The sequence below is a fragment of the Cydia splendana genome, chromosome 3 (assembly GCF_910591565.1).
Source record: "Cydia splendana chromosome 3, ilCydSple1.2, whole genome shotgun sequence".
In the NCBI taxonomy this organism is placed as follows: Eukaryota; Metazoa; Arthropoda; class Insecta; order Lepidoptera; family Tortricidae; genus Cydia; species Cydia splendana.
The window spans coordinates 14834920-14848687 of NC_085962.1; the positions used below are offsets into that span (position 1 = coordinate 14834920).

At 34.3% G+C, this 13768-nt stretch overlaps 2 protein-coding genes across 3 annotated transcripts in view; both read left to right on the forward strand.

The window, feature by feature from the left end:
• The window catches only part of LOC134806769 (uncharacterized protein K02A2.6-like), a 238280-nt gene that overhangs the window by 98689 nt on the left and 125823 nt on the right, over window positions 1-13768 (forward strand). The window lies entirely within an intron of this gene.
• Window positions 11446-13768, forward strand: part of LOC134806772 (roundabout homolog 2-like) — a 57386-nt gene continuing 55063 nt past the window's right edge. The window contains exon 1 of the mRNA XM_063780106.1: window positions 11446-11774. The gene's annotated coding sequence lies outside the window, so the exon portion shown is untranslated. The remainder of the gene's footprint in view (window positions 11775-13768) is intronic.

Below are 13768 nucleotides of genomic sequence, written 5' to 3' on the forward strand. Positions count from 1 at the left end.
TTTAAAATTTCAAATTAAGGATTTATGTTTTACTATTTAAGTGTTTCAGTTTCAAAAGAAAAAATAAATCTGTTACATAGGTTAGTGGTCTGGCCATTCTACTTTTCGTTGTACAATCGCCTGCGCTCGCGGTGTTTCAGTTAAGAAAAATGTCCCTTGCACCTTACTACCTGCTACTTGCAAGGCGTTCAAACGAGAATCGCTCTAAGGGTGGAACACCGCGAGCGCGGGCTATTGTACATACATAAGTTTTTGACACTTTTTCGTAAAATGCATATTTTAGAATACTTGGCCATTATTTTCATTTTCTGTTTTGTGACCGAGAAAGGGGTTCAATTTAGGCTATCAATCCCGCTAGCTTTGTTAAATAAATACCTAACTATACTGTAAATATTCTGAATCATAGTAACTTAGTGGTCCTTGATTTGTATGAAAATTAGTAATTTACCACTGCGTTACCATCTTTTTACAATAATCAATATTAATATATGAATTTTGGTCAACAAATCCCTATTATTTGGTTCAGGTACAATCTGGGAATAGGCACAATTTTTATACACGAATTCAATATCCTATTAATCAAACTTTTTTCTGGCAATACACTAATTGTGATGAAAAAGTAGGCGACCCTGACCCGTCTAATATATAGGTACGTAAATTAATCTTAATACAGCTATCGATTCGTCTATTTGCTTTAAATATACATACCTATTTAAAATATTTAGGAAAGCACCAAAAAGTAAATATTACTAATTTATTTGTAAGTTTAGAGTAATAGACCCATTGTCAGTAGATGGTAAGTAATGCGAAAGGGTGCATTGAAATTATCTTTTCAGCCAAAGAAGGTACCAATCATAATGATCATTTCACAAGCTAACAAATAAAAATACCTACAAATTCATTCTTGGTAGTTAAGACTTGAACTATTTATAAAAAAATGTTATTTATTAAATGCTAATGAGTCACTTGAGCCAATCCCACCCATTTTAGTATCAAGTTCTGTTTATAGTATTCTAGCTTGGCATTTTCATTACAGCCGGACCAGATTTATTTACTCCAGGGTCATCTAGGAAAATGAGAATGGGCATGAGCCAAGCCAAGTATGTTCGCTAAATTTACTATATCCATTTGGACGATGCCAAGATCTTATATGGACTGCGAATGTAATGCATAACAATTTAAATAAGACTTGTCTTGTTTTAAACAGCTTGAATGTAGCTGTTGTCGCGGGACATTTATGTAAAGTTAAAGGCACATTATACTATAAACAAAATACGATTCAGAAGTTTATATAGAAACAACGACTGTTAATCGCAATTACATATAACTAAATTGGCTGTATTGATACAACTCAATGTCTGATATCTTTTACTAAAATGGTTTATGAAAGAATAGTTGATGATTGTATCGCTTAAGATACAGGTTTTTTTGCTGGTGGTTGTAAAGTTAAAATTCCCCTAATAATATATACAGCTTTAAAATATCAACAGACGATCAAAAGATCCCAATGTTTGTTCCGAATTGCCGGTCATGTTGTCTTCCAAACCTAATATTCGTTTCAAACAGAGGGTGCCTCGAACACACCACTTAGACACCAAACAAGGGAGTGTATTAAGTGTGAGTTAAAATTTAAATTGATTCCACCCTCCCTTGGAGAAAATTCAAATAGTGCGCGGTGTGATCTCGAGCGGGTAACACTGTGTTTGTGGGATTCTTTTTCTGCAAATTGAACGCCTCGGGGCGTTGAGTCTCAAAAAGAACCGTGATCACTCACACAGATACACATACACCTCTATGTCTCAATTTTACATAGTGATTACACACTTCATTTGCTGGGGGCAGGGCAGCCCCAATTTCTATTATCAGCAAATTTGTTTTTTAATTTCCCTTTTCAATTTCCGATGACTGGTTTAGTGCAGTTTGTTGTTGTGATTATCAATCCCTGTAATTTAAAATAAAAATTCAAATTTTTGTTGAGCCTCGTTCGGTATTGTACACAGCCCCGTGAGGGCCGGATGAGCCGTAATATCATGCAAATTTCCTGCGGTTTAAGTATGAATTTCATTTTATTTTCTCTTTCCCTTTCTTCAAGTTAAGGGTCATGGCGTAAAAAGCTTTTGCGTTTGTCTCGGTTGCAGAATTAACTATTTTATAAAATATGAAACGTGGAAAATTATTAAAATTATAGGTATATTAAATGTATTAAGTTTTGTTGCATTGAGTTCGTATGTCCGTGAGAAAAATAAATTCAAATTAGTCAATACAAATAGTTTTTTTTTTCATGAATAATATAGGAAACTAAATTATAACTATAAATAAGAAATAAATTAAAAATTAGTCAATACATACTGAGTTCAAATGAAAATTAGTTATTTAATGATGTAATTAGTATAAGGAACATGCGAACGTTTATAAAAACATATGTACATATACACCTAGGTATATATAGTTACACAGCGTTGCCCTTTTCACGAGACGTCGGCTGCCCTTCAAGCATCTGCCCAAATCAATCTTAAATATTGAATTTGCGTCGTAATCTCGTTGAAACTTCCACGGGAAACGAGTTTCTATTACAATTTAACACAATTTGTTTCGAGTTTTGCACCTTCCTTCATTTCGTAGGTGGTACTTGAGATTGGTGAGTGAGGGGAATTTATAATTTTAACGGGGGGGTTAAGACCAGTTTGTTGGGTGTTCATGACAGAAAAACGATAACCGACTTTAATTGATTTTGTTCATTTTATTAATTACTAGTGTCTCTGTGAGGTGTAGATCTCGCAATAAGCTAAAAAATGTATAATTAAACCCATTGTCAGTTCGCTTTTTAATTTTTCAAAAGTTCAATATGGCAGAAACTGGCATACCTACAGAGGTATGCCAGTTTCCGCCATTTTAAACTTTTTCAAATAAACGAATTTGAAAAAATATTCTATTAACCTACCGAACCTGCTCACAAGATTGAACCAGAATCGGTTGAGAAACGCGACTTGAAGACATTTGGTATTACGACAGCATTTTTGTCCAAGCTAAAACGTAGATATACTTTCGCTAACGTTCGGTCAATTATCCTGTTCAACTTACTTTGAGCTAAAATTTTTAGATTAATTACAATATAAATAAATGACCGTTAACAAGAAACTAAAATAGTCCTAGTAAAATATTCCATTCACGCAAAGCATAGCATACGACCAGATACTCGTACGAAGCGAATGCAAAACGTACCATCAAAGTAATTCAACGTACCTACATCCAACGTTGGAATGGTAATGGAAAACCGCTGAAAGATAACACGAGATTTATGGGGTCCAAACAGGCGAAATGAGAACGACTGTCGTGCTTTGAGTGGATACGATTAACAGTAATGGAGTTAATGTTGTTTTATGCTGGGTTTATGATTAGGTATGTGTAAAAAACGTTCCTGTTGTTATTGATGAGTTAGTCCCTCTTTATCAAAAAAACTGTGCTTACGGAGACATATAATCCATACTAATTATTAATATTATAAAGGCGAAAGTGTGTCTGTCTGTCTGTCTGTCTGTCTGTTACCTCTTCACACTTAAGCTGCTGAACCGATTTAGTTGAAATTTGGTATAGAGATAGTTTAAGTCCCGGGGAAGGACATAGGATAAGTTTTTATGTCGGAAATCATCCCTGAAGTCAGTGCAAAAGCATTTTATCCAGGCGCTATAATTTAGCTGATGTTACTGTTTCCACGCAGACGAAATCGCTGGCAAAAGCTAGTATACTATACAGGGTGATTCAGGAGACGTGAGCAGGACTAACACTGCGCATATCGTTCATTATAAGCAACTGTTTCGTATTAGTATTAGTGAGGTTAACGTTAATTTTCTAGTCGTGTTGAAAAAAAAAAGTTATTAATTTTTTTACGACATGCATGGTCACCCGAAAATTAGAATACTAAACTACCGATATTTTGTGTCAAATTGAATGTCATTACTGTCATCACGGTCTGGTTACTTTTGAAAACTCGTATCTCACTCAAGTTTGACAGTTTATTTTCTTCGTAATCAAAATGCCATTACGGTTAAAGAGGTTTTATGTTTATTAATTAGGTCCTGTAGGGTGACCATGATTGTTGAGAATTAAATTTGCCCTCACCAAAAAGTTAAAAAATAGGAAAAAGTGTTGTTGTTTCTCCTAAATACGACGGTGATCGATCAATTATCAGTTGCTGAGTGTGCCGGATTAGTCCTGCTCACGTCTCATGAATCATCATGTATAGGTACTCCTTTTTTTTAAATAAGCAAGTTGCTCCTCCAGAAACTCTTACCTTCAGAACTTCTTCTTAACTTTCAAATTAAATCCAAATCACTGATTGAAACACGTCGAATTAAGAAGTAACTTTGAACTCAGGATTATAAAATTGAAGCACTAATTAATTAATAAGGCTTGCACTCAAAACGGAGTACAAAAAGGCTTGAAAGCAAAGTTATAACATTTTAATCCCATCGAAACATTCGAAACCCATCGGAGCCTGAATTGCAACCCCAAGTGCGAGTCCGACTACCCGACGAGAGTTCCGTACCATAACATATTCTTTATCCATGTATTTTTTTAATCATTGATATATTAAACTCAAAACAAATAAGATTTTAATTTAAGTGTTTTTATTATACAACTTTGGGAACAAATCAAATTATTTTATTAAATATTCTGATTTGTGTTTTTCAAGAAGTCACACTACTACGAGTATATATAAATTCCGCCGGTTCGAATCCGGCCTTCAACACTGGAGAGCTTCGTCACGTTTTCTTTAATATATGACATCTATTTCAATTTATGTTATAAAATAAATACATCACAATAGTAAATTAAAAAAAAAACAAATAAACTGAATTCGATTTTTAATCTGGGGCTACTAGTATAATGGGAAGATAATCTCGGACTAACAGCGGGTCCGCGCTGAAAAAAGTAGCCCAGTAAATATAGACTTTTATAAAAAAAACTCTGCTAGACGGAGGTTTTTGTCTAGCGGCACACTGAATTGAGTGATATGCTCTTTAGTGGAAATATTTCAATTGACTAAGCTAGAGGCAGATAAGTTGAAACAGTAGAACTTACTTATTTTCCTTATATATGTATTTACAATTTAACCATACCAGGAGGGCAACAAACTTACTTCCATTTTTATGGCAAAATGATGTATTTTTGTTATCATTCGCCTGTGCGTGGCTCTCGCGCTAATACATGTTTACAAGCGCGAGAAAAATGCACGTGCGAATGAACACCATTAAAAAAAATTGCTAACTCAATGCTTGCAAATGCCATGTAACCCGTTCCTTGTACAATATAATTGCTGCTATCTTACGTTCCTTCCTATTTTTCGTTCCTTATTTTGATAACAAGAGCAAAGGTTGCTTTTTGGTTATTAAGCGAAAAATTCCATGTTTGAACCGGAATTGGAAACGTTGCATTGAAATTTCAAATATCTGAGCAAACATAAGAACATTTGAAAAACCTTTTCTGATTCAGAACATTGTACGTGAAACGGAGTCAGGGAAAATAAAAACGATGGCAGTAACGCCCGTCTCGTTGTTTTCTCGTCGAGATGTGTAATGCCTTAACCTAAGCTATGAGCGAACGGAGTGCGGCTGCCCTAAGCAGAAAACAAGTAACTCAAAAATTTTCAAAAACGGTTTTTTTGGATTTTCGGAATCTACAATTTCAGGCGCATCTTTCATCAAAAAAATAATTGTAAAATAATGTGTAGTTTTCAAAATATTCATGTTTTTAAAATCCGAGTATCTTTTTTTGACCCTGTATTCTACGCTAAATTCAAGTATATGTCCCATTTCTACGCTAAAGACAAGTAACTAAACAGAGATACTTGTAATTCATATAGATGACCGAGATACTTGAGTTTAGCGTAGATGTTCGTAACTGCGAATTAGTTTATTACAATGGGAAAACAAGTATCTCCCAACACAATCTGCGATTTAGCTTAGAAATTAGTTACATAGTTATACAAAAGGTACCTTGTTTAAAGACATACATAGAAAACAAATTTGCTTAGCAATATTCCTGTCAAAGGTGAAAAGTCTGTGAAATTTAAGTTTAAAGAAAAAGTGTTGTTAAAACAATTAAAATTATCTGTATTGTCTACACTGTAGACTCTACAGTAATGAAAACAGAACACTAGAATACGCCAAAGAAAGAGGAAATCATAATTAAGTATGCCGTATCCGTGCCAAAGGTTTTGGCAAAGATTAGAAACAAACAACAACTGACTGTATTCAATTGACCAAAAGGGAAATATTTAATCCAGGAAGAATGCCAAAATTTGAATTTTTATAAAGACACTTATTATGTGGTAAAGTGAATCATCTGAGGTCAATCTCGAGAAGTCTATTAGTAGAGTTCGACCAAAAAAAGTCTGCAGAGATGTTGAGAGCACACCAGTGCCAGTGTTATTTATATGTCATAATTTCATAGAAGTTTGACGTTTAAAATAACACCTGCACTGGTGTGCTCTCAACATCTATACAGACTTTTCTTGGTCTGACTCTACTAATAGACTTCTCGCGATTGACCTTGTGCTGTCAAAATTACTGCAGACTTTTCTTGGTTTAACTCTAGCCACTAAAGAGATCCACCAATTACTTACCATATTAATAGGTGTATATCAGCAAAATTTCAGATCGATGTGGTTTTATAAGAAATAGGTAAAACTGACTTGAAGGATTTAATTAGATTTTACTTTGTTACAAGTAAAGTTAAATAGTAAATAAAGTAACTATGTACCTAAGTATGTATTTATCTATACACGTATGTATATAACGTCGCCTAGTACTCATAGTACAAACTTTGCTTAATTTGGGGCTAGGTTAACCAGTGTAAGATTGTCCCCAAATATTGATTTTTATGAACTCACCAGCTCTCACCATTCCATGCACCTGCCTCATTCCTATCAAACACGTCTGTCAAATAGGACTATAAAAAATGCAAGATGGACTCGCCCACCGAGCGTTCCTTACAAATTTAGTTATTGATTTTTTTTATTTTTTATTAATTTATAGTTTTCAGATTATTCCCTGTACTTATAATGTAATACAATATTACTTGCCAAATTTCATAGTTCTAGGGCAACGGGACTTCTCGTTGACCTAGCTACCTACTACCCACCTACTTAGGTACCCTTTAAATTTTGAATCCCTAGAGAATATCGAAATTTACTTACGTATTTTGGCATAAACCACCGTATCTTTTTTTTACGTTAATGTAGGTGTTTGGTTTTTTTCTACATCTTTAAGGGAATGTAGACCTGAGTATATGGTTTTAATTTCAACTCGATACCTCCACGTGTTTCCGAGATAAAGGATCTTGACAGACAAATGGACGGAGGACGGACGGACAACAAAGTGATCCTATAATGGTTCCGTTTTTTCCTTATGAGGTATGGAACCCTAAAAAAGAAAAGTTCGGAAGCAGGATCCTGTAGGTACCACCCATCCACGAAGACAGAGAGTTTGTTGAAGGAATGGGTCATCGTATCACAAAATAATCTCTGAAAATAAATAAAATCGATGAAATAGGTACCAATAACCATGTGTCAGAAGGTACGAGGATGGCAACATCAATCACTAATTCAAAAAAAGTCTATTTTCCAATAGAAAAGAACTTTAAAATATATAAAAAAATATATTAATTTTTCAAGCGTTTTATTATCTAACAGGGATTTTGAAGTCGATAGACTTGAAAGAAATAAAAAACAGTTTTCGGTAGCTTATGTTATTAGCTTTCATTTGGTACCATTTCCTTCAGAATTGCATGAAAATTGGAAAAGTTATTGAGCGGAGAGCCAAATATGTTTAGTTTTTAAGAAGCTAAAATGCTTGCTATTTCCAAGCTAAACACGAGATACTTGAATTTGTGTAGAATGGTTCTGAAATTTTCGGGCAGTAAACTACACAGAAAACATTTTATGCCTGTACAAAGTTTAATATACAAGAATAACAAAAAATAAAGTCTGTAGAAGCTTAATTTTATCGCCTTTAACATAATGGTATAAACAGATGTTACATTTTAGACCAAATACCTAACAAAACTGACAAATTACGTTTTTTTGCTCTCCTCAAAAATTTGTCAAAACTGGGTTACTTGTTTTCTGCTTAGGGCAGCCGAGTGCTACACTTACCTTACCTACTCAGGAAAAACACCAAAATTATCGAATTATAAATTCTCGTATTTTTCTCGTAAGATATACCCATGCAACTTAATTACTTATTATAATACAAATTGTCAAAACTGGGTTACTTGTTTTCTGCTTAGGGCAGCCGAGTGCTACACTTACCTTACCTACTCAGGAAAAACACCAAAATTATCGAATTATAAATTCTCGTATTTTTCTCGTAAGATATACCCATGCAACTTAATTACTTATTATAATACAAAACTGGAGCATATAATTATTATATAGGTAACGAAGGTAATAGAGTTCAATGAAAATGGGAACCCGCGGGCTCGCGAAACGCATCCGGTTGTTCTTGTATTTGTCACGGTTATAAAGAAAAAATAAAAATTTATGAAATGGACGTAAAATTAAGGATCGCTGTTGTCCGATTCATGCGGTCATGTGAGAAGATTTTAAAATGTTTAAGCTTTTGGATTTTACAATTTTTTCGTGTTTCTTTTAAACGTAGGGGGGTTTAAAAAAACGTCAGATTTTTTTTAAATTCCGAACCTGCTCACATAACTTCACCATAATCGGTTGAAAAATGCAGAAAAGCAGAGGAGAACATCCGGACATACTAGTACTAAAGCACTTTTGCTCAAGCTAAAACGGAGACCTTCGCTAAATCTCGGTCAGTAAAAAATGTATTCTTATTAAAATGAAAAAAAAAAACTAAAACTCTCGTCGTCGTCAAATCGCTTTGATTTTTTGACTTAAGCTATACCCTTACGTCGGAGATCATAATAAGGGTAGGCAGACACTCGACCGCCGCCATTTTAGCTATGATCTGAACCAGTATACTACTGGTTTGTATCAAATTTCGTTCGAATATTGTGTTACTTTTTTATGGTGTCTGCTGCTTCATAAATCCACGTTCTTTGTGTAAAATCGCTAAATCATCTCCGTGTAATGTTAATACTTTTGAGTAGTTATCTATGTAAGTACCTATCTACCTATTGTAAAATAAACAGTGTAACCGATTTAAAGGCCAATTCATAGATACATCATTTAGATCATTATCATTTTGATGTTTAGAGTACTTTCGGCCTCATAAATAGTAATCTCAAATTCCATTATACCTATGTGAATAAGCCATGCTATAATAAAAAAGGATAAAATCGCTACCGATGAAAGTATCAATACCTATTAATATCAAAGCAGTATCAATTATTTTATTTTACTTATACACCTAAACTCCAAAACCTAATTCAAGACCAAAAAAAGTAAGAGAATGTTGCCACTGCAATAATTTGTTTGTAAAATAGTAAATTCCTTTTGATAAATAATCACGCTAAGATAATTTATTTATTAGTAATTTTACTCCTACTATATAAAAAAGTACTTTTATTTACTTAATTTTACTTAAATATAAGACGCGCTAGTAAAAAGTGGTAACATTTTCTTACTTTTTTTGGTCTTGAATTACGTTTTGGAGTATAATTTAAGAAAATCTATTCAGCAAGTATTCATGGTTTTGATATCATTATTTTTGTTTCTATCTTCTAAAGCGTTCCGAAATTCTAAATAAAAACAATTTTACCATAAAAAACGCAACAATAACTACTGTTTTTTATAATAAGCATCCACGAGACACATAAATCTGCCACTGAATACGTAAGTGCTACTATAGAAAATCGTGCGGTGTTAATTTTATTTCTTTTCAACACATTACACAGGCTGCTCTTTTCGGAGACAGAAAATAAAATAAGGACTAGTTGTTAGTTAATTTATTCTACGTCAATACCAATGTTCTTGACAATGCTCATTATTTATTTTATAATTTTAGTAATTCAAACATGATCATTAAATTATTCGGCTTCGCATCATCACAAGATTTATTGTGCAGTCTTTAGACCGGATTCTAGGAGAACAACAATTAAATACATAAAAACGCGTCATTTGTTTAGGTATCCTTATTATTTGTATTATTTGTATTATTTTACTTTTCATTATTTAACAACAAATAAGCGATAATCTACTAGTAATATTACGGTTAGGTACGTACGCACGTACACTTTTGCACGCGCGTTATAGGATTTGTAAAACGCGTTTTCATCAAGATACGCGTAGGGAACTTACTGGCGGGCAGAAACATTTCCAGTAAAAGAAAAATATTCCATTTAAAAGTAGAACAGCTACAGTTATAATTTCCCTCCCATTAAGTCTGAGATAAGCCTTGACAGCCCTGTCAACCGGTACATCGTTAATTTCGCAGGGACCTCAAGTTTTTATTGTACGTAATTTTTCCTTACCCACAATATATATTTTCCTCGCAGACATGTGACAGAATGATCGCATTTATCTTTTCATAGAAGCAAATAAAAAGTAAGGCTTTGAAAGGTTTATTATTACATTTGGTTTTCACTTTCTCTTTGTACTTTCTGTTCAACTTGAATATTTAAAAGTAATACGACGACTTTTAGGTTTTATAAGTAGAGTATTTATTTGGGGCTCAGGTTCTGATCAAATCCCTATAACTACATATTACGCCAATACGCTATTACCAGAAATATACTACGGATGCGCCGCCCGTAAGTTCCACGCGTGTCTTGGTCCCTTAAAGGTTACGCATGTGTTGGTCCCTTAACGGTTCTATGTAAAGCAAAGCAAGGACGCCATGCACGAAAAATTTCGTACAGTGACCCGCCTATTCCTATCTTCTTTCTATTGATTATATTGAATAATATTTATCGCACGCGCAGCCGCATAATTATATTGCTGTGTCGCTAGCCTTATTTAATTAAAGTCAAAATTAAATTTTGGAATGTGGCTTTTATAAAGTGCTTTTTGGATTCAGGATGTTTGAATTAATTTGTTGTTAATAAAATAATAATATTTATGAAAAGTCCATAAGGTAAATGTACTGGTGCTCGACGCAGTCCCAGTACATGTCATCTTTAAACTGAAGTCATTGTCAATAGAGGTGACAGCAAGGTGTCATCTATTGGGAATTAATGTCGAGCACTGTCTAGTTGTCTAGCACGTTTACCTTACCATGTGGCCTGGCTCGCTATTTATTGCCTATTGATTCTCTTTCTCTCTGGTCGGTCCCTTATATTTAAGGATCGTTGTCAGTATCAAGGTTGCATCTGGAGAGAGTGCCTCCACTGGTTTCTGTCGCATCTCTTACGACCATGTAGAATTTGAGTGACGACTTGACAATCACTGTCAATGCACTACGGAAACCTAAAATAAACATGGCCCGAAATGTTCTTGGGGCAAGAACATAAAACCTCAACACGTTTTTAAAACTGCCGAAATGTATTTATTTCACACCCCTTACCTCCAAACGATGCGAAACATTTCTTACCTGCCAGCAATATTGCAGTGTCTAACATATGAAGATGTGACCCTTGCTGCTTACGCATGTATGGAGTGCTTAGGGTAGATGCGCGCGTCTGTATACATGAGCTGTGTACAGCTCTGCTCAAGTCCCCCTCAGTACCGGTTTGACTGTGGCGAAGGGTGTACGGCTCCTGAATTTCAGCCGGCTTTTGGACTAGACGCGAATTGTTTTCAGTGTTGTGCAGTGATAATTGACTTGTTGTGGTCGGACTTTGGTTGTTCGTCATGGTTTCATAAGGTATTGTGCACTACTTTTTAATGCTAGAGTTTATGAAAAAGTAAGAATCGAATAGGAAAATAAATAAGTTTCCAATTGGAATGTTATTATTGGTTGCATAAATAAAAATAATTACCTATCCCTTGGAAAAGTCAATAACTCCGATGATGCAGTAAAAGATAGCATAACCCTATTCTAAACTGTGATTTCAACCACTAAGAAAATTTAGAAGTTTAAAACTAGAAAAATGTATCGTGGTGTAAGTTGAATACCCTAGTTATTATGGAAAGTAGGAAAACCAAACTAAAAAAAAAACTAATTATGTAAGATGTAGGTATGTGAATGGTGTTCTAGATATTGAATAAGTTACATGAGACTTTTTCAAGTGAATTGTTTGATTTTGAGAATGATGTGGTAAATTTGTATAATTGGAGTTTAAATATTTACTCTTACTGATATTTAATTTTGAATTGCAAGCTATAATTTTGACTAATCATTAATATTTTTGTCGATATAGATTTTGCTGTTTTTATCACTCAAAAAAGGAAATCGTCCTATTTTTGCCTATTTAAAAAGTAGTGAGCAGATAATAATGAATATATACATACAGCAATAAATATGTGTTATATAATGACGTAAACTTTTCCCTTCCCTTTCCTTAACTTAAAACAATACTGTTTTCAGTTTGATTGTTTACACTAGAACTCATTTTAGTATAGGGTCAGGTGGGAAAAATAAGACTAAGTTTTTAACACTCAAAACCATTTTTCCCGTGTCTTATAATTACCCCACCTGCCTCTAGGTTTCAATAACTGGCCGCAGTGGCCGCTCTTCAATAACTGGCCACCTTATACTAAAATGACGTCAGTATACCTAGGTGAATAGGGTAAGTCTCCAGTAACTGGCCACCGGCCAATAACAGGCCACCCTAAACTAAAAATTAATTCTATTCACCTATAAACAGAATTCATTTTAGTATAAGGTTGTATTTTAGTTAAATAACTGGAAAGCCTTCAATAACTAGCCACCTTATACTAAAATGAAATCTGTGTATAGGCACAGAATAAATAATAGTACTAGGTACAGAAGACTCACTCTCTAACAAAACGCGTCTGTTACGATCAGCACAGATATGGCCGCTAGGTGGCGACAGCGCCACGCGCGGCTTATGGCAAACCCCAAAATTGGGGCCGAACGGATGTACTTTTAGCTACCTGTAGCAAAGCGACGAAATCGCGGAGTGAGCCACGCCTGGTATAGGTGAATAGAATTCATGTTTAGTGTAGGGTGGCCAGTTACTAACAGCTGGCCAGTTACTGGCGAATTACCCTATAATTCATTTTTAGTTTAAAGTGGCCAGTTATTAAGCAGTGGCCAGTAATTGACGAATTACCCTATTAAACCCTCAAAGTCACATTTTCTGTCGGTTTTCGAGAAAACAGCTGCCTGTCTGTCAGCGAGCTCTATATCCGTATCCCGATGCTGTGCAGTAGTTGCAAAACTTGGACGTTGTCTTATAAAAAATAACTGAACCTATATCATTTTTATATGTGACTATATATCGCCATAAGGTTAAATACCTAATAATCTCCGTAACTCTTAAAACTATGAAAGCTTAGGGGGGACTACTACAGACCAATCCCTTAAGTGCTTAAAAAGTCCCGGTAATGTAATTAGGGATCTAGGCTTGATTATTTTATTACATTACTGTTTACTACTATCGGTTAAACATAGGCAAAATCCTCAGATTCGAAATTAAGAAAAATACATTATATCCCGGTTAGGCGTTAAGCCTTAGTCTTAAGCCTTAGTCGACTACGAGCAATAAAAACTTGTTCGTAATCCTCGGAGCGCGAGTCCAATTAACCCTTGGCCGGTGTTATACGATCGAAATAGATATAGATAAAATACATATGTTACTGCCTCGAGCGTCTTATTTTTATTTTAATAAACAATAAAAAATGGAGCTAGCTAAAATTATATAATTAACGAGAATTTTTACTTGCAGATTACTT